At 44.4% G+C, this 26,530-nt stretch overlaps 1 long non-coding RNA gene across 1 annotated transcript; it reads left to right on the forward strand.

Moving 5' to 3' along the window:
• The first annotated feature begins 11,328 nt into the window (after positions 1-11,328).
• On the forward strand, positions 11,329-14,604 carry LOC109262330 (uncharacterized). The gene is made up of 3 exons (XR_002077714.2): positions 11,329-11,553; positions 11,817-11,894; positions 13,506-14,604. It is a non-coding gene; the product is annotated as an uncharacterized LOC109262330 (long non-coding RNA).
• The last annotated feature ends 11,926 nt before the right edge of the window (positions 14,605-26,530 follow it).

Genomic DNA, 26,530 nt, shown 5'->3' on the forward strand with positions numbered 1-26,530 from the left:
TATCAGTAGCTTTCAGATCATGTCAAAAAAATAAAAGTTCTTGAAATCCCAGTGCTAATGTAAAATGATGGAACAGAGTGAATGGTTGAAATGCTTGGATTGAGTGAGCATGAACAGAAAGTTGGGGAATGGGGTGGGGGTGGGTAGAGTGAGAGAATCAGATCTTTGGTTTCTTCTGAGATTCTTGTTTAAGTGCTTATGGACTGAAGGAAGCTTGTCTCTGCATTCTCTTCCTAATGGGGCCATGACCCTTTTGCCATTTCTTGAGACAAAGTTCTCTGTCTGGATGTGTCCAAAAAGGTGGTCTTTTTTTTTTTTTAATGTTTGTTTGTTTTGGGGGAGGTGGTGGCAGAGAGAAAGAGGTAGAGTGAGAAAACCCAGCAGGTTCCGTGCGCTCAACGTGGAGCCCGACTCAGGGCTCAATCTCGTAACTGTGAGATCATGACCTGAGCTGAAATCAAGAGTTGGACACATAACTGACTGAGCCATCAGGTGCCCCTACAAAGGTGGTCTTGAGGTTCAGAATGTTTAGAAGATGGGGCTTTAATTCCAGCTTCCCTTAAGTGTCTGTGAGACTTAGATCAGCCTCCTACTTTCTCCAGGTCCTTAGACCTTACCTGTAAGACAAGGAGGGTGGCCCGGATAATAATAATGTCTCCTGACTCTGTTTAATGACAGTATGATTTAAGGACATTGTGACTTCTGAGAGCCCAAGCTGAGCTTGGAGGCATGTAAGCTGACCTGATTTTCCTTTTTCTTTTTTTTCCTGCCTGAAGCAACGCAAAAGCCACACAGTGGCCACAAAGGCCCAGTACTTCAGCACTGTGCAAACTGTTGAGACCAGTTATCACTTCATAGCCTTATTCTGCTAGGCCTTCTAGCATTCTGGGTGGTCGGGTGTGGGCAAATATTTGCCTCAGAGTGTATTAAACCTTCAGGACACCTGGTTTCCCATCCTTCAGCTCCTTCCCCAGCCCCTTAGCTGACCCTGCTTTTCCCCACTTGTTAAGAGGGTGGATGGGGGATTCGGGCAGGTAGAAAATTCTGGAAATGAAACCAAGTGAAGAGGAAAGAGTAGTCTAAGAGCCAGATCCTGTTTCCCAGTAGCGTTTTCATGTGGGAGGCCCGAAGACATCCCAGAGGTAGCTCTAGCTCTGGCTCCCTCATGGAAAGGTGTGGTGATATCTTCAGGTTCTCGTCCAATTTTTGGATTCTTTGGTATCACTGAAGAATTGCCACGAGAAGCTCATTGTTTGGGGACTGTTAGGTATGGTGCAACTCTGAGGAAATAATTAACACTTATTTCTGAGGAGAAGCTTCCAGCCGGATCCGCACTTGTGGTGGCGCATACATCTCGCAAAGAATTGTTATTTAAGCAATAATCCTTGAGAAATTGGTCGTTACCCGCATTAAACGACTCAGCCCATTGCCAAGGATGGTTAACGCTCTAATAAACTGGTCATTAACTGCAGTAACAATGAATTTCGAGGGGATTATTGCTATTATAAACCTTAATCAATGGTTTATAACAGCAATAATGTGGTCCTTTCTCTTAATGGTAAGTAGGGCAGCTTGCGCCATCGCCTTGAAAATGTTTTCGTGGTGCCTGATAAGTCAGAGGGGAGGCCTTCCAAGCGCCGCCCACTCTTTGGGAGCACTCCCAGGAAAGCGAACGACACGTCAGGGGCTCTCGATTGCCCACGCTCTGTTCTTCTGGGATCAGGTGTAGAACAAGGAGCAGTGTGTGTGTGGGGGGGTTCTTTTCCAATCTCCATGGTCCTTCCCCATTACAAACCCAGTGAGGTGCTGGGCATGGGGACTCCTGGGCGTGTCGGGCCAACATGAGACTCAGGCCTGAGGATGAAATTCCTTGTGGGCTTCCTCAGGAGTGGGTAGTAATAAGGAAGAGGAAGTTACCATCTGCTTAGTGGGATGGGGTCTGCTATATGTTCGGTTCTGTCACTGACTTGTGATGTGGCTCCAGAAAAAATTGCGTCCCTTTCCCCATCCTCTGAAAGATGGAGCTTGAAATCAATGGGTTCTCAAGTCCCTTTCTGACGTAACGTTCTATGCTTCTTTTCGTAATCTTGACATCTTATAACAGAATACCATTATAGAGTAATAATAATAATAATAAAACTACATAATGTTTGGTACTGTTCTTAGTTGTTGGCATCTATTAACTCAATGAATCCTTACAACAATGCCTGCTTCTACTACAGAGGACCCGGAGGCAGAAAAGGCTAAGAAACTTGTCTGAGCCACAGAGCTCACTCAAGACGGAGCTGGGATTTGAACACAGGCCGATTGGGCTACCGTACGGGTTTTACGAATGAGGCAGCCAAAATTCTGAGAAATGAGGGGATCCGCTCAGGTTGACACAGCAGGTCTGAGTCCCACTCAGGCAGACCTTCTGCTTGTGGTTGTGTATGTGCCAGGGACCTGTGTCAGGAGCTTCCAGACGAGGATCTTCTCTCTCCAATGAAGTGGGCTGCACACATCCCCATGCCAGGCTCCTTGTCACTGGGACCTCCTCCAACAAGAGGAAGGTAAAATGTTTATATCCTCCCGCATCACTGACGCATGTCCCAGGGGCAGGCGGTCTGATCTTTTTTCCTTCCTAGCATTGTTCAGAATGCATAGGCAAATGGACATTGCAGTTGACTTTGGGGCACAAAGGGCATTTGGGTATTTAAAAAGTTTTTCTTATGATGGAAAATTGAACAGGTATACAGAAGGATAGTATAATGAACTCCCGTGTAACTGTCACCAACTTTAGTGGTTATCAACTCATGGCCCATCTTGTTTCATCCAACCAGCCCTTCCTCCCATCCCTTCTCACCCTAGATTATTTTGGAGTAAATTACACACCATACCACTGCATCTGTTAATGCTTCAGTATGCATCTGTAACAGTTAAGGATCCTCTAAAAGAATAATACTGCTATTCAACCCTACACATTAATGATAATTTCTTAATATCACCAAACATTGAGTCAGCGTTCAAATTTCCCAGATTGTCTCATAAATGTATTTGGATTTCCTGCTTGCTCCGCTACCCACATGCTGCGTGACCTAAGACAAATTCCTTTCCAGATCTGTTTCCATTTGCTCATCTGCAGAATAAGAGGTACAGTCAATGCCCCTTCTCTTCCGTCACTGGTCACTGGCTGGTGGAAGTGAGGCCTCTGAAGTGCTAGAAGGCTGTGTCTCTTCATAAGCCACACTGTCCTGCCCAGTTCTCCTCTGCAGACCCCCCCCCCCCATCCCCGGGAGGAATCTTCGAGAAGCTGTCCCATAGCGTGCCCTTTTGAGTTTGACCTTCTTTTCCTCTGGCACACTCCAGAGCGCAGATTTGTTCTGGGAAATGGAAGGAAGGAGAGAGCAACCCTTCATGCCAGCACGGCTTCCCTGCCAGGCAGCGTGTCTGCGGAGGACAGAGGTGCATCTTGGTGACCTTTCTCCGGAAGAGGAACAGAGAGGCTGTTGGCTGCAGTTATACCATCCGTGAGATGATGCCACCCACCTCAAGCGGGCTTTGGGGTAATCTGGCCACATTGAATGAAACCACCTTCATTGTCCTCTTTCCTCTGCCATGGCCCCACTGGGAGTCCATTTCCGCATGACCAAAGGGGCTGGATATGCCCTAGAAGGGTGTGGAGAAACATCCGGGGGTTTTTTGAAATCATATTTTCTCCTGGAATTTATATATGGCCAGGAGTGAAACCTCTTCCCTGTGTTTTGTCTCCCTGCCACCCTCCCTCTCCAACCCACACTGAGTTTTAGACTAAAGATTGGCTGAGGTTGCTTGATGTGCTAACATCCTACAAAGCCAGGGTTTTGCCAAACTTACCAATGTGTTTCCTGTCCTGAAGGACTAAAAAGGCCCTGTCTGCTGGAGACAGCTTGGGCCAGTGACTCCAGGGCAAGAGGTCACCTGAATGGCCTCTGGTGGGACTCGTTCTTCTAGGTTTTTCCTGGAGTCTCACGTTCTGTTCTGTATGATGTGTTTCTCTGCAGTGGCTGGTGCTCCGTGGTGGAGGGGTTGTGAGGGGCTAATTCATTAACAGGGCAGCCCACGGCACGGGAGTAAAGATGCTTCAACAATGGAAAAACCCACCAAATACCTGCTCACCTTTTTCTGGACCCTTAGTTGGACCATGGGCCAGGACAATTGCCCAGTTTCCTTGCGATTCTCTCACCTGCTATGCAGCCCGACCCCCACCCAGAGTCTGATCCATCTGGGCGTTGTGGATGCTCTGCTAGGTGATTTGGCCTCAGCGCCCAGCTACCAACGAGTTGGGGGGGGGGTCTCTAGAGGGCCCGCGGGGTCAAAAAAGTGTCCTTGCTTCTTGCAGGTGGGAAGCATTATGGGGTTTATTCAAGGTGCACATCTAGAAACTCCACCCTGGGCCGGGCCCCCCTCCCCAGCTCCAGGGCCATGTCAGATGGGCTCAGTCCCGCCAGGCTGCTTCTCTAGTCATGCCCCAGGGTCACCAGCCTCCTCCCGCCCTGTCCCCAGCCTTTGTGGACAGAAGCCCGGATAGGCCAGGGGCGGAGGGAGGGGGTGTAAAGACACGGATTTGGAATCCACTGAAAAGTTTACTCTGTGCAGCACTGAAATAAAAAAGCTCATTCGGAAAGTTAATGATTTATTTTATAGTTTCATTATCAGGGTCACATTACTCAATAGCATTTCAAACATGTCATTTGTACAAACTATGGTAATTAAAATTTATAACATACTTCATCAGCAGCATATGAATCTTTTAGCCGGCACTCTGCTGTCATATAAACAGTGTAATTTCAGCTGCAATTCACCCTTTATTGGCTCTCATTTGTGATTTAACAGCCATCAATGACTGTGCTATAAAGAATAAATTAACCATCCGTAAACCTTACGATGACAGGGACAGTCAAATAGACTTAAACGTCTTCTGCCCAGGTCTTGGAGCCAACAGAGAGCAGGTGAAGGCCAGGTACACACCAGGCCCTCTGCTCAAAGGGCTTGCCGGGCTCCTGCTGCCTCTTCTTGCTGGGATGGCCCCTGGCTGGTAGTGAGGTCCCTCTAGCTGCCACTGGCAAGAGTATCTCCCTCTCTGCTCCCAGGGTGGCGAGTGGAGGGAAAACTGGATCCTTCGCGGACCCACTTGGGATCTCTGTGCCTGGGGAGGACCTTAGATATTACCTTCCAATAATTGTCAAGTGAGGGCATTTGGAGGTGTGGGTGTGGGGCACTTTGGGTTGATCCAGTGACCCGGTGGGGGAGCTACTGGCAGGTACTCGTCGGTATCAGAGATGCTAAGTCCTGCAAGGAGCAAGATCTGGACTCCCCCGGATGCTTCTAGTGCCCCCCATTGAGCCACACGGAGTCCAACCTTCTCCTTCTGTAAGAAGAGGAACAGGACCTCGCTGCCAGCTGAACTGAACTGGCTCTCGGGGTGGAGCAGAAGGAGAATCTGGGACGAGCGGTCTGCAGGTGACGACTCCTAGGGCAGATCTGGCTGGCTCGCAGCGAGTGACAGGATGGAGCGGGGCCACTGCTTCCCTGAGGGCCACACTCCTGGGCGCCCCCTTGGAGAGGGTGGTCAGGGCGCTCTGGCCGGGCCCCACGGCTGACACTGTACACAGCTCATAAATGAAGTGCATTGGATTTGTTACTGAGACGTCTCCAAGGAGCCTGGGTCATGCAGGCCAATAAAATTGGCCTCATAAATTCATCCTGACATGTAGGATTACTCCAGCCCGCTGAGGTCACCTTCCTGCCCTGATTTATTGCCAGCCTATGGGTTAATAATACTGTTTACTGAGTGTTCCCGGCTTGTTTCTCCACTTGCCCTCCCCTTCTTGGAGCAGATACTAATCAAAGAGTCCCTCTGGAAGGGTGTGGTGGATGGAATGGAGGAGGGGGGTGGACATGTGGGTGGGGAGTTGCATTCTGTGCTGCCAGAAAGCAACACTTCTTTTTTTTTCTTTTCTGAGAAGTTACCTGCAGCCATTCCCGTCTCGGGCCCCGTTTGGGGTTTTACCCGAGAAAAGGTGGTTTGGGGAGAGGTGGGTGCTCTCCCACTATCCTATGTGTACCTGTGACACTAGGTAAGAGGGTACTTTTCTGTTTCCCCTTTAGCCGAGTTGTGGCATACTCAATGTGCTTGTCAATGGTGAGTGTCTGCTCAGAAATGTTATCAAACTTAGTGTCGATATGGAAAAGAAGGTAGAGATCACGTGTCTGTGCTTTCTTTTCCAATGACCAGAGGGTGAAGGTGGCAACAATATGGAAAATCCTCACATGGATTTTAAAAGCCCTTCCCAGCCCAAGATTCTCTGACCCCACTTTTTACGATTTACATTCTGGGTTTGCTGGCTATGGCTTGAACGATCCAGAAACAAAGAAAAAAAAAAAAAAGAAAAGAAAGTAAAAATGAGATCAACTGCTCTCAAAATATTTCCCTACGTACAACAAGTAGGCTGGAAAAGGGAGTCAGCCTTGAGGGTCCTGCTACCTCGACAAGGCAACATTTCTGAGGTTAAACTCCTAGAGAGACCTTCTTGGTGATGTGTGCTCAAGATCAAGTATTGTCCATTAGGTAACAATAGTTAAACATAGAAACTGGAGATGACTTTAATCAGAAGTGAATGTCCCAGGAACTTGGAAGCTGGTGAGGACTTGGTGGCAGGGCTATTGATGGGACATGTTATCTTGAAATAAATTAGCAATCACTGAGCAATTTCTTTGTGAGTTTCAAACCTCAAGAATTAGTCTCTGCCCTCAAGGTACTTAGCGTCTCCTGACTCTCCCGCTGATTTTGGTGATAGAGCTACAAAGAACTATAGTGAAACAGGGAAGAGAGGTCGTTCTGACTGGGGCAAAGTCTGGATGTGGTTTCGAGGCTGGGCATCTGCTTATTCAGTCAACAAACCCTTCCGACGTCCTGCTTATTTTTTAATTTTTAATTTTTTTAAATGTTTATTTATTTTTGAGAGAGAGAGAGAGAGAGGGAGAGAGAGTGAGTGGGTCTGGGGTGCAGAGAGAGAGAGGGAGACACAGAATCTGAAGCAGGCTCCAGGCTCTGGGCTGTCAGCACAGAGCCCGACGCAGGGCTTGAACCCATGAACTTTGAGATCGTGACCTGAGCTGAAGTCGGAGGCCTAACCCACTGAGCCACCCAGGCGCCCCGAGGTCCCGCTTCTAACCAGGCGCTGGCTCCCTGCCATCTGAAAACTCATGTCTGCTGCTGCCATGGAGCAGATTACAAGTGCAAGTGGTATCTCCATTCAAGTGACCTTCCTCTGCTCCCTGTCTCCAGTCTCTCCCCCAACACCAGCCCTCCTCCAGCCCTGAGGATGTGCCCCGAGAGAGCATTCAGAGGACAAAATCGCTCTTGGAGAACCTGGGCCCGCTTCCATGAATTGAAGGCTGAGGAGGGCTGGGATGGGGGGTCCATGCAGCTGTGCAAGGGGTGCTGTTGTTATTGGCCTGGAAAGAGAGTGATCCCGCCTCTCTGTGGCCAGAGAGCCTGCTGCTTTGATTCGCGTGATCTGGCCGCTTGGGGGTTACAGGACTTTGAATAGTTGTCTTTGGACACTGCCAGGCCCCAGAGGAGAGAGGAAGGAGAGAAAGTGGGGAGATCAGGGCTTTGTCATATGGACAGTGAGCCGGATGGTGGCTGTGGTGGCTCCAGGGCACACGAGTCCCATCATTCGGCTTTCCAGTCATTACCAACCTTCCGTCCTGCTCAATAAAGCTCCGCCCGGGAGGGAAGAGGACAGATTCCCTGATGGTACAATAGGCACTTTTGCACAAATGCTACCTTCTTTCTGGCTGTAGCATTCCTGACAGGTGGGCATTTTTAGTTCTTTTTTTTTTCCTTAAAACCAGTGGGGAGATCCACTTAGGGAAGGTAAGCAATGGGGTCAAGGTCACATGTCTGGTAAGTCCTTTGAACCAAGGTCTAGCTAACCCTAAAGGTCATGCTCTTCAAAACTACATCAGGGGGCTTCTTGGCCTCTCTGGTGAAGCTGGCCCTGATGGTAAGAGGTCTGGCCAGTTTCAGGGCCAGCCAGTTGGCGGAACTGGTCTTGAACCTGAGTCCTCTCCCGCTTCTTTCTGCTGCTGGCCACCTGACCCACAGGAAGTCCATCAAAAGTAAATGCTTGTCCTCCCCAGCACATCTACTTGCTGGTGAGTGAAAAGCTTTGGGGAATTTGGGACTCTGGAGAAGAGTAGATATTGCCACCTTGGAGATGTGTACCTATATGACTGGACTTGAGACAAAGCCGACTGTAGTCCTGGGAATCAGGTGGCCTAAGTCCAGAACTATTTCTGGGTACAGCGGTATGGTAGCTGGAGCTGCTTCGGTGCCTCGCCTGTACCTTTCTTCCCTACAGCTTTGTCAGGGATTTCCACAGCCCCACTTCTTATGCCCTCTGACATTACAGCCGAGTTGTCCTCACCCTGTGTTTGCCCAGGTAGCACAATCGTCCTTGCGTCCCTCTTGGCCATGGCCGTCTTGGCCACGGCTGGGTACAAAGGGTGTTTTACGAACAAAACAGAATAAAACAAAACACTCCCCCCGCCAGCCCCAAGATCCAGGGAAGTGGTTTGTTTCGGCTTAGCATCAGGGCGAGCTTCCGGGCCCACACAATCACCCTCCATGGCTGAGCTGGTGGGGAGCAGTCACTGCTCGGACTGTAAGGGGTGTGGTGCTAACGGAGGGACAGGGACAGGCAAGCAGGCCAGCCACACGGCAGGCTTGCCCCGAGGCACTTACACATCTGCTCTGGGGGCCATCTGCCCTCTTTGGTGTGTGTTTGGAGGTGAAAACCTCTCCGGGGCGAGGTGCAGTCACATGCAGAGAGAGGTAGGAGACACACATCTCAGTTCCAGACCCACCACCTGTGGGACCCTAAGTCCCCGGCTCATTTCTCCCCTTTCGCTTTTTCCATTTGTCAGTTGAGGGGCTGCATGGAGACACCGAGACGGGACTTTGCAAACAAAGCATCATCATGATACAGAAGGAAGGCATTGTAACTTTTGCGGGGCGGCGGGGGGATCCCCATACTCTTGGTCTGACTTTGAGACATCCTCAGAGTTGTGCATCGTGTATTTGTGCTTTGAACAAAGTGGCTCGGGCTCAACTGTATTGTTCCCAAATTCATATGTGGAAATCCTAACCCTTGGCACCTCAGCATGTGACTGTATTCAGAGATAGGGTCTTTAATGAGGTCATTAAAATGAGGTCACTGGGGTGGGCCCCAACAGCATGATAGGTGTCCTTGTAAGAGAGAGATTGGGACACATACACAGAGGGAGAAGGTGGCCTTCTACAAGCCCAGGAGAGATACGTCAGAAGGGATCAAGCCTACCAACATGTTGATCTTAGACTTCCGGCCTCCAGAGCTGCAAGGGAATAAATTTCTGTTGGTTAAGCCCCCAGTCTGTGGTATGTTGTTATGGCAGCTGGAGCAAAGCAATAGACACAGAGATGATTTAATAGCCACCTTATTAGAGACACCTCGGGAAATTTCAGATCACCCACTCAGAGAACTGGAGCTGATCGAGGGGACCGTCTTCTGAGTCCTCTGAGTCCCTCCTCCTCGGGAGGACTTCTCCTTTGTGCTCTTGTATTTAATCGTCCCATTAACCCTGTGAATTTGGGATTACAAATTCCAACTTATTGATGAGGAAACCGAAGCCCGGAGGCTTATGTGACTTGACCCAAGCCACCCTGCTAATTTCAGCAGAACCAGGAGTTCTAGAGGTTGAGTTGCGTAAATGCTCTGCTTGGGACCAGCCCGGCCAACGTAACTTGAGGCTTGCCACCAGCTGCCAAGGTGACCTGCTGGAAGAGCAATTTGGAAAAAATAAAGAAGGTGAGGCACAAGGAAGAATTTCAAAGCCTTTCCCTAATCAGGACGAATGGCTGCGAGCCTGAGGTGTGCGCAGATAGCCTGCCACATCTCAGAACGCAGCTCTTGCCACAAGCCAATGCCTCGCTGGCTCTGAAATTTATGCTGGAATTTAGACAGAGAACACAAATCATCGTAATCTCCCGATGAAAGATCACTGTCTCTGCAAATGCATTACCTGCTTGGAAAGCGACATGTTAAAAAATACTGATAATATATGGGCACAGGGAGAGCGATTTCCATGCCTGGGCTCCTCCAGCTAAAATACGCACACCTGCACAAGAGGCGGCAGATGACAAAGTAAGTCACCGGGGCCCAGGAGCAGCTTCTGTGTCGGGCTGTGGCTCTGACACTCCAAACAAAAGACCCTGCAAGCCTATGGAGCAGTCTCCCCACCACCACCTCCAACATGGGGCGCCTTGGATGCCGGAGGCCCGAGTGGGGGGCATGTGATTCCATCCTTCCCACCCCCATTCAGGATGCCCTTGGTCTTTTCTGCAGGAGGGAGACGTGGGAGGAGGAACTGGAGCAACTGATGGGCCTCAGAGCTGGAGGAAGCTTCCAGAATGAGTTAGAGGGACCACCCCGTTCACTTCCCTCCCTCTCTCACCCCTCCCAAGTGCTCGGTAAGCAGCCCTGTGGGGGCCTCCTTCGCTTGGAGATAAGATACAAAGACAGCCCTTAGCTGTAGGGGCACAGGCCTGTGGCTGCTGGAAAGGCTGCCCTCCTGTCTCCCAACCTCTCCCTTTCCTCAGGAAGCTTCAAGACATAACAGCGCGGGGGAGAGTGTGGGCTTGGAGACATAACAGCGCGGGAGAGAGTGTGGGCTTGGAGTCAGACAGACCGGCTTTCTGTGGCCGTGACTCCAACTTCCCGACTAATTGGCAGGGTGACCTTGGGCATGTCCCTCTCCCTCGCTCGCTAAGCCTCAGCTTCTTCCGGGCACCACCCGCCTCCCTCTCCCAGCTCCCAGCCACTTGGCTTGTGGCTCAAGGTTACAGCTTGGTCTTTGCGACACGGGCGCCCTGTCTTCCTCCGCAGTGTGCTGTGAGTGCCAAGGCCGGCTTTCCTCCATGCCTCTGCTCGGGGAGAAGCAATTCGGAGTCTAATGGGCCTGCGGAACAGGTGCATCCCTCTTGCTGGAAACATTACTGCATAAACAAAGCGAAAAGAACCCAAACCCAAGTACATTGTCCTAAAGGGGGAAATAATACTTCAAAATGGCCAGAATGTTTACCGACCCAGTGAAGGGAAAACAGCAATGCTGCGCTGAGCCTCGCTCTCCCCGTCTTGGGCTGGAGAGTGAGCCTCTGCCGGCTGGGCGGCAGCTCCCAGGCCGGTGCTTGTCCTTCAGAGGGGTAGGCTGGCGGCAAAGGAGTCTAAGGGTATCTCCTCGGCCATTTTATTTCCTGACAGAAATGAAAAAGAGCCTAAGGAGTACCGTCTGCGGAGAGGCCAGCTTGGAAGAACCTGTGTTTGCAGCAAAGGCGGATGGCGGTCAGAAGACGGCCTCGTGGGGTCTCTGCCAGGCCTGTTTGAAGGACCGGGCGGCTGAGGGACTGGAGTGCAGGGCTGCCGGATCCGTGTCTGCTGGATCGGTCTGGCCTCTCCAAGCGCGGTTCGGTCTCGCGAAGCTGTGCAACAGGTGTGTGGGGCACCTGCCCCTCCCCCTTCCCGGAGCCCACTTCCCGTTCACCATCGTTCTCCAGAATGGTTTCTGGCTCCATAAAACCAAAGGCATTTGGCGCATAAAACCAAACACCTTTTGTGTGATGGCCTTCTCGTCATGAGCTAATAAGATACAGAATGAATGAGCACGGCCTCTGCGCTCCTGGTTTCCCTATATAGTCGTGAGGGGGTGGGAGGGTGGTCGTCCCGCCCCTCTGGGTTATCTTCAGTGTCTTTCAGGTCTGGTCCCATTTCATCTGGCTTTTTCCTCCCGTGGAATGATAAGCTCTTCAAACAGACATTCCTTCCTTGTGCCCGGTAAGGCTTAGTGGAAGCACAAAGCAAGAAGAGGTGTGGGTAAAGACAGTGAAAACTAAGTGGACAGGGAGAGATTGGAGGTCTGCGCAGCATGACTGGGACCGCATGTTGGGCAGATGTGAGATAACACACATACAAATGTAACACTCATTCATCTAAAGGTATTTGAGGGCCATTTTGTGTCAGTCACAGTAAATAAATATAAGCAAACGAAAAGTTGCGCCTTCACCCTCGTGGAGCATTTATGAAAGAATCACAGAAGTCATGTAAAGATGAGAGCTGTAGAAATGCCAAAGAGTGTTACCTCATCCTATGAGAGCATCAAATAGTAGCATTTGATCAAATTAGGGAAATCAGAGAAGGCTTCCCTGAGGAAGCGATACTTGAGATCTGAAGGTTGACTAGGAGTTCACCTGTTGAATTGGAAGAGGAGGAGCATCTCAGTTGGGCAGGGCAGCCTGGGGCCCGAGAACATATCTATAATAGACAGAAACAGCAAAGGGTTACAATGAAGAATATGTAAAGGACTGTTACAGATCGACTAGAAGAGCACAAAGCAATCTCCTGAAAATAGGCAAAAGACACACAAAAATAATGGAAGGAAACATATGTGGCTGATAAACACATATAGAGATGTTCAGTCTAATTAGTGATCAGGGAACTTCAGATGTCATTTTACAGCATTGACTGGCAATGATTAAAAGGCTGACAACTTACATGTAGAATTAAAAAAAAAAATGACCCAAAAAACCAAGCTCATAGCTACAGAGAACAGATTGGTGGTTGCTTGGGAGTGAAAAGGAGTCACAGGTTACAGACTTCCAGTTATAAAATCAGTAAGTCCAGGGGATAGGATGTACAGGTGACTACAGTTAATAATACTGTATTGCATACTTGAAAGTTGCTAAGAGAGTAGACCCTAAAAGATCTCATCACAAGAAAGAAAATTCTGTAACTGTGTGTGGGGACAAATGTCAACTACACTTACTGTGGTGGTCATTTCACCATATATACAAATATTGAATCATTATGTTGTACACTCGAAACTACTCTAATGCTATAAGTCAAGTATACCTCAATAAAAAAAATAAACAGCTGACCATACCAAGTGTTGCAGAGAATATGGAACCATGGGGTCTTTTACACATGTCTGGTGGGGGTGTGAACCAGGGCAACCACTTTGGCAGTCAGCTTCCAAGTGCTTCCTAAAGCCAAACATAAAACCAACCCATAGATCCATCAATGCACACCAAGATATGTACCAAGGGGCATGTGTAAGAATGTTCATGGCAGTACTATTTAATCAAAAACCAAGCAAACCAGGAAACAATGTGATTGGTGATCAACAGAAGAGTGCATAAGTAAACTACAGTATGTCCACACAATGGCATATTGAACATTAAACAGATGGACAACCATAACATGCAACAATATGGATAAACTCTAGTAATGTAATATTAAATAGAAAACAAGTCTCCAAATAATATAGTATGAACTATTATTATAAAGTCAAAACAGCTAGAATTACTTCTAGAAATATGTGCTGTATTTTACACACACACACACACACACACACACACACACACACACACTCTCTCTCTCTAGAAACAGTAAGACAAGGGAATGGTAAACACAAGACTCAGGATGATGGTTGGTAACCAGGATGATGAGATGTGAGGTCACCAGATGGTTTGCTGTAGATTGTTTGCTTTTGTTTTGGTCAGTGGGATTATGAGTGCTCATGACATTGCAAAAAATTACTTATCAACCTAAAGAAATAAATAAGTAAATAAGCCATCCTATATCTGAGCAATGATGACAGTGAGTCATTAAGTGAAGATTATGATTGATACAATTCTGCTTCTCTGAGATTAGAAAAAAAAAAAGTCATGTACTTGGGGGAGGGGATGAGAAAAAGCCACATGCCTGAGAGAGGAGTGTGTGAGGTAAGGGATGGGGCTCAGGTGAGAGGTAGGGGAGAGAGCTATGTAGGATCTCATAGGGCCTGTTAATGACTTGGATTTAATGGGGTGGTATGATGACACGGTCTTTATATTTCAAAGGTCTCATTCTGGCTGCATCGTGGGTATTTTATTAGTGGTGGTCAGAGAGAATATGGGGAAGGCTGGTTGGGAGGCTGTATCGACTGTAGGTAAGGGGTGATGGTAGCATGGATTAAGATGAGATAATGAGAGAAGCAGGTGAATTTAAATAACAGTAAGTAAAAACTGATAATTTTCGATAGAATATGGGGCATGAGAGTCAATGATGATGCCTCCATTTTATTTGTGAAGGAGGTGGATGGTGGGCTATTTACTGAGAAGAAAGTGAGTTTAGTTTTGACTATGTTGGATTTGGATGCTTTTGAGATATGCCAGTGGGAAGCTGGATATTGGGCTCCATAACTTCCATGGGATCTGAGTTAGCTGAGGATGTACAAGGGAGTCATGGATATGTGGGTGGGGATTAAAGTTGTGGAAGTTGATAAGATTACCTAGAAAGAAACAGTGTAGTGAGAAGAAAGCTGTTGTAAAAACAAAATTTAAGTAGACAATTAAATTAAAGCAGGCCACACATATCCTATGATGAAAGTGTACCATGAATCTAAGATTATGATTAATCTAGTTTAAAAAAATCAGGGTCTAAGAAACAAAACATATGAATATATGGGAGGGGAGAAAAAAGAGAGAGTGAAACAAACCATAAGATACTTTTTTTTTTAATATTTTTTTAACGTTTATTTATTTTTGAGACAGAGAGAGGCAGAGCATGAACGGGGGAGGGTCAGAGAGAGAGGGAGACACAGAATCTGAAACAGGTTCCAGGCTCTGGGCCATCATCAGCCCAGAGCCCGACGCGGGGCTTGAACGCACAGACTATGAGATCGTGACCTGAGCTGAAGTCGGACGCTTAACCGACTGAGCCACCCAGGCGCCCAAGATACTTTTTACCATAGAGAACAAACTGAGGGTTGAGAGGGAGTGGGTGGGGGTTGGGCGAGATGGGTGATGAATGACAGGTATGAAGGAGGGTACTTGTCATGATGAGCACTGGGTATTGTAGGTAAAGGATGAATCACTGAATTCTATTCCTGAAACCAATATTGCATTGTATGTTAACTAACTAGAATTTAAATAAAAAATTGAAAAAGAAAATCAAGGTCTAGCATTTGGAGAGATCTTGACTTTTCCAGGAGGGAAAGAAAGCCAGTCGGCCTAGGGTACAGAGGGGTGTGGGTGGTGGGAGGTGAGGTGGGCTGCGGAAGGAGATAGGGGATAGATCATCCAGCATGTCATAGAGCATGTTCAGGATTTGGTCTTTATTCTGGAAATATTAAGAAAGATTTAAAGCTTTACAATTTTTGTTTCAACTTAACGTTTTTAATTATTTATGTTTGCTTTTAAATCAACCTTATTAAGGTATATTATAACTTACATACCATAACATTTTGTATTTTATTATTTATCTATTTATTTGCACCCATTTTACATGTACACTTTGGTGAGATTTCACAGGTATATATTCCCATGTAACCACTACTGCAATCAAGATATAGAACATTTCCATCACTGTCCACCCTGCCGATTTCTCTTGTGCACCATTTGGAATCACGGATGCCCTTCCCCCATGCTAACCCCAGGTAACCACTGATGTCTTTTCTGTTATTAAGCACTAGCTTTGCTTATTCTGGAATTCATGTAAATGGAATCATGCAGCGTGCTCTTTTGTGTATGGCTTTGTTCCCACTTACCAAAATGTTTTTTAGATTCATCCACACTATTGCAAGTATCAGAGGTTCATTCTTTTTATTGCAAGTATCCCACTGGGTGGCTATGCCATAGATTAAGTAACCCACTCACTGATTGTTGGGCATTTGCATTTTTTTTCCAGGCTTTGCTATTATGTAGAAAGCTGCTATTAATATTCATGTATGTCTTCACGTGAACACATGTATGTATCTTGGATACATATCTATGACTGACATTTCTGGGTGCTAAGGTAAATGTAAACTTTACAAGGAACTGCCAAGAGTTTGCCAAAGTAGTTACATCGTTTTCCGCTTCCATCAGCAACCTATGAGATTTTCAGTTGCCACATGTCTTTGCCAATACTTGATATTGTCCATCTTCTGAATTTTAGCCTTTCTACTTGGTGTGATATGGCATAGGTCAGTGGTTTTACTTTGTATAGCTCTGATGACTAATACTGTTAAGTGTCTTCTGGGAAGTGTCTGCTCAACTATTCCGTCCATTATTTATTTCATTGACGTCTCTGTCTTTTACTGAGTCATAGAAATTCCATATGTATTCTGCACAAGAGTCTTCTGTCATGTATATCTTTAGTTTTCTGCCAATCTGTGGATTGTATCTTTTCCATTTTCAAACTTTTTAACAGGGTTCACTTAAGAACAGAAATTTGTAAATTTGATGAAATTCGATTAAGGTATTTTCTTAGAAGTGTTGTAGTTTCAGCTTTTACACTTAGCTTTATGACACATGTTGAGTTAATATTTGTGAATGGTGTGAGGTCAGGGTTGAGGTTCATTAAAAAAAAAAAAGGATATTTAGTTGTTCTAGCACCACTGTTGAGAAAACTATCCTTTCCCACTCAATTATATTTCTATCTGTGTCAAAAATTAATTGGCTATATATGGATGGATCTATTTCTGCATTCTTTATTCTGTACCAGTGATCCATATATATAGAAATATGATAGATCACACTGTTTAGATTACTGTGGCTTTATAAGTCTTGAAATCAGTTAGTGTAAGTCTTCTAAATATTATAGTTTTTGAAAAAATTGTTTTGTTATTCCAGGTCCTTTGAATTTTCATACATTTTTTTTGACATCTAAAAATTTTTATTATTTTAAAATTTTCTGATTAAAAAATTGTTTTAATGTTTATTTTTGAAGGAGAGAGAGAGAGAGACAGAGCATAGTGGGGGAGGGGCAGAGAGAGAGGGACACACAGAATCCAAAGCGGGCTCCAGGCTCTGAGCTGTCAGCCCTGAGCCCGATGCACGGACCACCAGATCCAAAGTCGGACCTGAGCCAAAGTCGGACACTTAACTAACTGAGTCACCCAGGTGCCTCTTAATTTTCTAATTTTTAAATTTCTAAAAGAAATTATGGTAAATTTCACATTACATAAAATTTACCACCTTAATTATTTTTGCCTTTCATTTCTTTTTTTTTTTATTCAAGTATAATTAACATGCAGTGTTATATACATCACTCAGTGCTTATCATGGTAAGTGTATACTTAATCCCCTTCACCTATTTCCACCAGTCCCCCTAGCCACCTCCCCTCTGGCAACCACCAATTTGTTCTCTGTATTTAAGAGTCTGTTTTTTTGTATGTCCTTTTTTTTTCTTTATTTGCTCACTTGTTCTGTTTCTTAAATTCCACATATGAGTGAAATTATATGATATTTGTCTTTCTCTGACTGACTTATTTCACTTAGCGTTATACTCTCTAGTTCCATCCATGTTGTTGCAAATGGCAAGATTTCATTCTTTTATGGCTAATATTCCATTATACAAATACATTTTAAAATCAGGTTGTAAAAAATCCAGCTTGGATTTTGTTTGGGATTGCTTTGCATCCATAGATAAATTGGGGGGAAAAGTCCTATCTTAACACTGGCTCTTCCACTGAATGAACATCATATATTTCTACATTTAGAGGCCTTCTTTAATTTATTTCAGCCATGTCGTATACTTTTTAGCATTTAAGACTTGCCCAAATGTTGTTAAATTTATTCCTAAATATTTTGTATTTTTATGCTGTTGTGAATGGTGTTTTAAAAATTTCAATTTCATATTATCCTTGTTACCAGAAAATGTACAATTGATTTTTGTATGTTGACCTTGTATCCTGTGACTTTGCTAAATTAATATATTATTAGTTAAACATTTGAAACATTTTCAAGAATTTGTTTGAATTTGAACTTTTCATCTGGGCTGCCAAATCATTGACATAAAGTTGTGCACAATATTTTCTCATCCTTTTAATGAGATGGCTTTGTCTGTAGGATTTGTAGTGATGTCCTTTTTTTCACAAATCATATTGGTTATTCGTATCTTTCATATTTACCCCCATTTCTTTATCACTGGTTTTCATTAATTGGATTATATTGCACTTTTATATTGTTTTTTTGTATTTATCCTGCTTTGGATTAACTAAGTCTTTTGGCTTTGTGCATTCATAGTTTTCATTAAACTTGGAAAAAATTGATCATTATTTCTTCAAATATTTTTCTGCTCTCCATATTATTGCAGGACTCTAATTATCTAGTAACTGCTTGATATTATTCACCAGGTCATTGAGGCTCTGTTCATTTTTTTCAGCTTTTATTTTTATTTTCTCTACCCTTCAGTTTGGGTAGTTTCTATTGCTATTGTAAAGTTCACTGCTTTTTTTCTTTTGTGGTATCTAATCTACTGTTTAAATGCCAGTGTGATGTTTTTATTTAGGGTAACATATTTTTCAATTATGCAACTTATATTTCATTCTTTTAAAATATTTCCTTTAGGGGCGTCTGGGTGGCTCAGTCGGTTAAACATCCGACTTCGGCTCAGGTCATGATCTCGTGGTTTGTGAGTTTGAGCCCTGTGTCAGGCTCCGTGCTGACAGCTCGGAGCCTGGAACCTGCTTCGGATTCTGTGTCTCCCTCTCTCTCTGCCCCTCCCCTGCTCATGCTCTGTCTTTTTCTGTCTCAAAAATAAATAATAAAAAAAAAAACCATTATAAAATATTTCCTTTAGTTTTCCTTGAGTTTATGTATTTTTTTAAAATCTTGTGCATAGTTATATAGGTATTTAAAAATCTTTGTCAGCTTAGGGGTGCCTGGGTAGCTCAGTTGGTTAGTGTTTGACTCTTGGTTTGGGCTCAGGTCATGATGTCACGGTTCCTGGGTTTGAGCCCCTCATCAGCTGACAGTGAGGAACCTGCTTGGGGCTCTCTCTCTCTCCTCTCTCTCTGCCCTCTCCCACTTTTGCTTTCTCTATCTTAGAATAAATAAATAAAAACTTAAAAAATTTTTTTTTTTGTCAGCTTGTTTTGCCATCTCTGTTATTTCTAGACCTCTTTCTTTGGTTTGACTTTTCTCCCAAATAGTTTTCTCATATATAATAGTTTTTTCCCCCACTTCCCCCCCGCCGCCCAATGTTTATTTATTTTTGAGAGACAGAGCTTGAGCAGGAGACAGAGAGAGAGACACACAGAATCCAATGCAGGCTCCAGGCTCCGAGCTCTCAGCACAGAGCCCGATGTGGGGCTCGATCTCACGAACCATGAGATCAAGATCTGAGCTGAAGTTGGATGCTAACCGACTGAGCCACCCAGACACCCCTCATTTTTAATAGTTCTTGACTAGATGTTGGATATTTAGGATAGAATGTCAAGTTTCTGGATTTTGTTGTTATCATATATAGATTGTGAAATTTGTTTTGACTTGCAGTTTTCAATTTCTTATAAATCAAGATTGGAGGGGCCAACATGGCAGAGAAGGAGGGGGATCCATACTTCCCATGTCTCTCAAACAAAGAAGGGTTGAAGCCAAAGGACTTTGAACCCCAAAAGGAAAAGAGGAAAAGAGACTGAGTCTACCAGGGAGACACTGGGACAACCTAATGGGCCATATGTGGGTGATGGCAAACTGGGGGAGAAAAAATGGGCTGCATAGGCACGGAGGGGAGGGATCCCCTTCTGCGGAGAGACAAAGGGAAGAGAAAGAGCGCCTGGGGAAGTGTAGGACTGTATCTGGACAAGAGAAAAACCTCTGACTGGGACTGAAAGGGATCCCATCTCTAACTGCTGGGCTTTCTCCGGACTGGGGCCATCTGTTCTGTTTGCGCACCTGGGGAGGAGGGGAGTCAACCCTGGGCTCAGTAGCTAGGTCAGGGGTGCAGTCCACAGTAGGAGAAAGCAGTCCCCTCCCCTAGAGTTCTGCGGCACAGGACAAAACCAGCCAGGGACCACATATCCGGTGGCAGAGAGAGGCGCTTCCCCAGTGCCAGGGTGCGTGGAGCCAGAGTTTAAATCTCAGCCAAGCGCCAGGGCACAGGAGTCAGCGGAGCAAAACAGACCGCTTTGTCTGTGCCCACGGCACAGTGAGGACAGCTCGAAAGGAGTGATTTAGGACACCGGGTCCGTGGAGAAGAGACTGGGAGGTCACCATTATTCTCCCCACCACCACCACCAAGGCGGGGCCTCAGGAATCGGACAAGGGGGCCCACAGTGGAGGTGGGACCTGCCTACATCAGACCACGTGACTCCGCACTGGGTAGCTGTGTATCTACTGGAGCGGGATAGATGCTGAGGAACCAGACAGCCCCCTCCTCCAGGCCAGCACTGTTGCACTGCCTGGATTAATTCTAGGACAATTCTTGTTTTTTTAGGTATATTCTTCCTTCCTTTTCTCCTTCCTATCTCTTCCCTCCTCTAGGCTGGTTACTTTGGTTGTTGGTTTTTTTAAGCAGACATATTTAATCCATTCTCTTGATAAATGTTCTACACCTCCTTCTTTACTTTCTTTTCTCTCTTTGGATTAAGCCATTTAGTTCCTCTGCCGGGTCAATGTTTATTTTTTCTTCTTCCTTGCCCCTGTCATATCTCTCTTTGTATGTGCTCTTCCATCAGCACTACCTCCACCCTGTTCTTTACTTGTGCTGGTGTTTCTGGTTTTTTGGCTTTTGGATTTTTTGTTGGTTTGTTTGTTCATTCGTTTGTTTGTTAGTTTTATTTGTTTGTGTGTTTTTGTTTCCTGTTTGTTTGTCTGCTTGTTTTCCTTTCCAGGGCTACTTGGAGGAATAAATCAAAGTGTACCTGGTGGAGGGTCCAAAACATCACTATGAGGAGGGAAGTAAAATAACTAAAGCCACAACAACAGAGAGCAAGTAACGCTCTCCAAAAAAACACCTCCTGAAGGGCAGGCCCTGGACAGTGTATGACCTCCTTTTAATACAGCAGTGCTCACAGGTGCAGAGCACATAACAAACTTTAAAGACTCATAAGGGACAGAAAGCTAGCCAAAATGACGAAACAGAAGAATTTTCCTCAAAAGAAATTCCAGGAAGAAGTGACAGCTAAAGAATTGATCAAAACAGATATAAGCAATATAACTGAACAAGAATTTAGAATAATAGCCATAAGATTAATCGCTGGGCTTGAGAAAAGCATAGAAGACAGCAGAGAATCTATTGTTGCAGAGATCAACGAATTAAAAAATAGTCATGATGAATTAAAAAATGCTATAAATGAGGTTCAAAATAAAATGGCAGTGGCCACAGCACAGACTGAAGAAGCAGAGGGGAGAATAGGTGAATTAGAAGATAAAATTATGAAAAAAGAGGAAGCTGAGAAAACGAGAGATAAAAAAATCCAGGATCACGAGGGAAGAATTAGAGAACTAAGTGATTCAATCAAATGGAACAATATCCGTATCACAGGAATTTCAGAAGAAGAAGAAGAGAGAGAAAGGGGCTGAAAGTGTACTTGAACAAATCATAGCTGAGAACTTCCCCAATCTGGGGAAGGAAACAGACTTTGAAATCCAAGAGGCACAGAGAACTCCCTTCAGACATAACTTGAATCGATCTTCTGCAAGACATATCATAGTGAAACTGGCAAAATACAAGAATACAGAGAGAATTCTGAAAGCAGCTAGGGATAAATGGGCCTCAACATACACAGGCAGACACATAAGGGGTAGTAGCATACCTATCTACTGAAACTTGCCAGGCTAGAAAGGAATGGCAGGAAATCTTCAATGTGATGAACAGGAAAAATATGCAGCTGAGAATCCTTTATCCAGCAAGTCTGTCATTCAGAATAGAAGGAGAGATAAAGGTTTTCCCAAACAAACAAAAACTGAAGGAATTCATCACCACTTAACCAGCCCTACAAAAGATCCTAAGGGGGATTCTGTGAGTGAAATGTTGCAAGGACCACAAAGTACCAGAGACATCACTACAAGCATGAAACCCACAGACATCACAATAACTCTAAACTCATATCTTTCAATAATAACACTGAATGTAAATGGACTAAATGCTCCAACCAAAAGACAAAGGGTATCAGAATGGATAAAAAAATAAGACCCATCTATTTGCTGCCTACAAGAGACCAATTTTAGACCTGAGGACACCTTCAGATTGAAAGTGAGGGGATGGAGAGCTAACTATCATGCTACTGGAAGTCAAAAGAAAGCTGGAGTAGCCATACTTATATCAGACAAACTAGACTTCAAATTAAAGGCTGTAACAAGAGATGAAGAAGGGCATTATATAATAATTACAGGGTCTATTCATCAGGAAGAGCTAACAATTATAAATGTCTATGCACCAATTTCGAAGCACCCAAATATATAAAATAATTAACCACAAACATAAGCAATCTTATTGGCAAGAATGTGGTAATTGCAGGGGACTTGAATACTCCACTTACAACAATGGACAGATCATCTAGATAGAAAATCAGTAAAGTAACAATGGCTCTGAATGATACACTGGACCAAATGGACCTAACAGATATATTTAGAACTCTACATCCTAAAGCAGCAGAATATACTTTTTCTCCAGTACACATGGAACATTCTCCAAGATAGAGCACATACTGGGTCACAAAACAGCCCTAAATAAATACAAAAGAACTGAGATCATATCATACAGACTTTCAGGTCACAATGCTATGAAACTTGAAATCAACCACAGGAAAAAGTCTGAAAAATCTCCAAAAGCATGGATGTTAAAGAACATCTTACTAAAGAATGAGTGGGACAACCAGGCAATTAGAGAAGAAATTTAAAAATATAGGGAAACAAATGAAAATGAAAACACAACAATCCAAACCCTTTGGGATGCAGCAAAGGCAGTCCTAAGAGGAAATTATATTGCAATCCAGGCCTATCTCAAGAAACAAGAAAAATCCCCAATACAAAATGTAACAGCACACCTAAAGAAACTAGAGGCAGAACAGCAAAGACACTCAAAACCCAGCAGCAGAAGAAAAATAATAAAGATCAGGGCAGAAATAAACAATATATAGTCCAAAAAAAAAAAAAACCCCACAAGACAGAACAGATCAATGAAAATAAGAGTTGGTTTTTTCAAAAAATAAAGTGATAAACCTCTAGCCAGTCTTCTCAAAAAGAAGAGTGAGGACCCAAATAGATAAAATCACAAATGAAAATGGATTTTTTACAACCAATCCCTCAGAAATACAAGCAATTAGCAGGGAATACTATGAAAAATTATATGCTGACAAACTAGACAACTTGGAAGAAATGGACAAATTCCTAAACACCCACACACTACCAAAACTCAAACGGGAAGAAATAGAAAATTTGAACAGACCCATAACTAGTGAATAAATGGAATCGGTTATCAAAAATCTCCCAACAAATAAGAGTCCTGGACCAGATGGCTTCCCTGGGGAATTCTACCAGACATTTAAAGCACAGTTAATACCTATCCTTCTCAAGCTGTTCCAAAAAATAGAAATGGAAGGAAAACTTCCGGACTCATTCTATGAAGCCAGCATTACTTTGATTCCCAAACCAGACACAGACCCAGCAAAAAAAGAGAACTACAGGCCAATATCCCTGATGATTATGGATGCAAAAATTCTCAGCAAGATACTAGCAAATCGAATTCAACAGCATATAAAAAGAATTATTCACCATGATCAAGTGGGATTCATTCCTGGGCTGCAGGGCTGGTTCAATATTCACAAATCAATCAATGTGATACATCACATAAATAAAAGAAAGGATAAGAACCACATGATCCTGTCAATAGATGCAGAAAGATAATGTGATAAAATACAGCATCCTTTCTTAATAAAAACTCTTGAGAAAATTGGGATAGAAGGAACATACTTAAACATCATAAAAGCCATTTATGAAAAGCCCACAGCTAATATCATCCTCAATGGGGAAAAACTGGGAGCTTTCCCCTGGAGATCAGGAACACAACAGGGATGTCCACTTTCAGTTAGAGAAGGACAGATATCATGTTTTCACTCGTATGTGGATCTTGAGAAACTGAACAGAAGACCATGGGGGAAGGGAAGGGGAAAACAATAGTTACAAACAGAGAGGGAGGGAGGCAAACCATAAGAGACTCTTAAGTACAGAGAACAAACTGAGAGTTGATGGAGGATGGGGGAGAGGGGAAAGTGGGTGATGGGCACTGGGTGTTGGGATGAGCACTGGGTGTTGTATGGAAGCCAATTTGACAACAAATTATATTTAAAAAATTCTTATAAATCAGCTAGTTCCACTAAAGCTTATTTTTAAGCTTTGTTAGGTTAGGTTTAGAGTAGCCTTAACTCCAGGGTTAGCCTATTTATGTTTATTTGGTGTGACCTTTTTGGAATCTCTGCTGAGTACCCTGCGTGTTCAACAAAGTCTTGGCAGTCTGGTTGATTAGAACTTGAGCATATCTCAGCCTTTTTTGGGCTCTGGGGATTGTTAAGCTTGTGGCCTCACCTTAGTATCCAGCCAAAGACTCAAGGGAATCTTTTTCTGTGTAGCTCGCTCTTCTCTTGACGGTTTGCCCTGTAAATTCAAGTTACCTTTGCTTCCTCAACTTTGATTTTTGTCTCATCAACTCAGTGAGTCTACGGTTTTCTGCTATTATTTTTCTTCTCTTTAATGTAATCCAGAAGGTACCCTCTGTCAAAAGTTGGGGTGATTGTAGGCTCACCTTGTTTTTCTGTTTTACAATCTCAGGGATTGTAATCCTATGCTGCCTACTTTCAGATGTTTGAAATCAGTTTTAAATGCAATATTTCCAATTGTCTAGTTGTTTATTGTAGGTGGGCAAATCCAACTCCAGTAATTCAATGCAGTTAGAAGCAGAAGTCAAGTGTTTAGAATTCTGAGACTAGATAGTAGAACCTGAGCCTATGAAGCGAGGAGCAGCCAGACACAAAGGCAGAAATGTGAAAGAGTTTTGTGTCATAGAAACCAAGGAAGGAAAGGAAACCCTTTTAAGAAAAGAAGAGTTGTACAACTCTGTGGAATATTTTGAGGGGGTCAAATAAAATTTAGACTAAAAAGTAGCCTTGAATCCAGTAACTTGGAAACCACTGGTGGTTTTATAGAGATCTGTTTCCAAGGAACAGATTGGAAACTAGATGGTTCTGGAGGAAGGGAATGAGTGGTAGTTGAGTTTACTGGTTAGAGTAACACTAGTTCTTGCAACAAATAAAATCCAAAATTTCAGCACCTGGAACAGTGGTGTTTCTGGATGTCCCTGGCCATTGGGCAACTTTCTCTCATGATAGGATTCAAGGATTCAGTCTCATTTCTTTTTCTTTTTCTTTTTTTTTTTTTTTTTTGACAGCGTCATCCCCTAGTGGGACCTCATCATTGCAGTTGTCTGCATCTAACTGGTTATTAGGGGAAGCAGCACCGGGAAAGCTACTTCCTAAAACCTTTGCCTCGAAGTTACACCCAACTTTTGCTCCTTTTTCATTGGTAGAACTAATGACGTGGCCATACCTAGATGCAAGGAAGCCTGGAAATAGAGCCTGGGCCGCCACCATGCTCTATAATTAGAAGAGGGGTATGACATTTGTAGGGCAACAAGCCATCTCTGCCACAGTAGAGATAATGCTTTTGAGAAGTTTGCTTTGAGTGGCAGGAGAGCGTTTGGCTCAAAGCTGGATAGACGTGAGAGGTTAATCTGAAAGATTGGGGCATGTTTTCAAGCCACTGGGAGTGCTCCAAGTCAAGAGAGAGGTTAAACATACAAGAAAGGGAGAAACAGAATGAATATGAAAAAAAGGCAAGGTAGAAGAGTAGGATATGTAAAGCTCAAATACCAGGACTGGTCTCAGGGAGGGTGAACAGCGGTTCTGTTGTATCGAAAGGGGAGGAGACTAGGGGAAGGCATAGGCAGATTTTATGATTAGTTAATGTCAACACAGGGAGTTCCTCTCTGCTGGTGCCTATTTTTTTTCTAGGAAATAGGAGGTAAATTAAGGAGGACGTGTGGGACATGGGAAGTTTGAGGTGAGTAAAGATTTAGAATTATTGCTGCCTTGCTCAGTCTTATTGTACAGTAGATGCTCTATAAATGTTTTTTGAGTATTGATGTATGCATTGCCTTTCCCAAGATTTTTAGGGCACCATCTAGGGATTGTTATGAATAAACAAGGGCTCCTTCCTTCTGCCTCTGAGCAGGCAACAAACTCTTGCTGTGAATCTAGGTGCCATTGGCTGGAATGAATTATAAGGCAAGCCCATCTTTTTTTTTGACCACACCTGGAGGAACTTGGTCACTGAATTCCTAAAGAATCTTGTTACATAAATTACTCCTCTGACCTGGAGCGCATGGAAATATTTTCACCTGCTGCCAACAGCTGCAAAGCCCCTGGTTTCAGGATGGAGGTGGGAGGCAGTGGGTTTTGAAGGGTGTCGAGTATCCAGTAGGCTGTCTGGCCTCCCCGAGCCACCCATAGAAGCCCTCGCCTTCCCCTCTCCTATCCTTTTCTGTTGCCTCCAGAGTAGAGAAAACCAGACCTCAGAGTTAACAGGCACCTGTTTCCTGCTGCATGTATTTAGGATTAGGTCATGAACCTGAAATGAATGAAATGAAAGGTGGGCGCTGTGCCAGAAAATACT

This window comes from Panthera pardus, unplaced genomic scaffold (genome assembly GCF_024362965.1).
Source record: "Panthera pardus isolate Hobbes unplaced genomic scaffold, ASM2436296v1 HiC_scaffold_13, whole genome shotgun sequence".
NCBI lineage: Eukaryota > Metazoa > Chordata > Mammalia > Carnivora > Felidae > Panthera > Panthera pardus.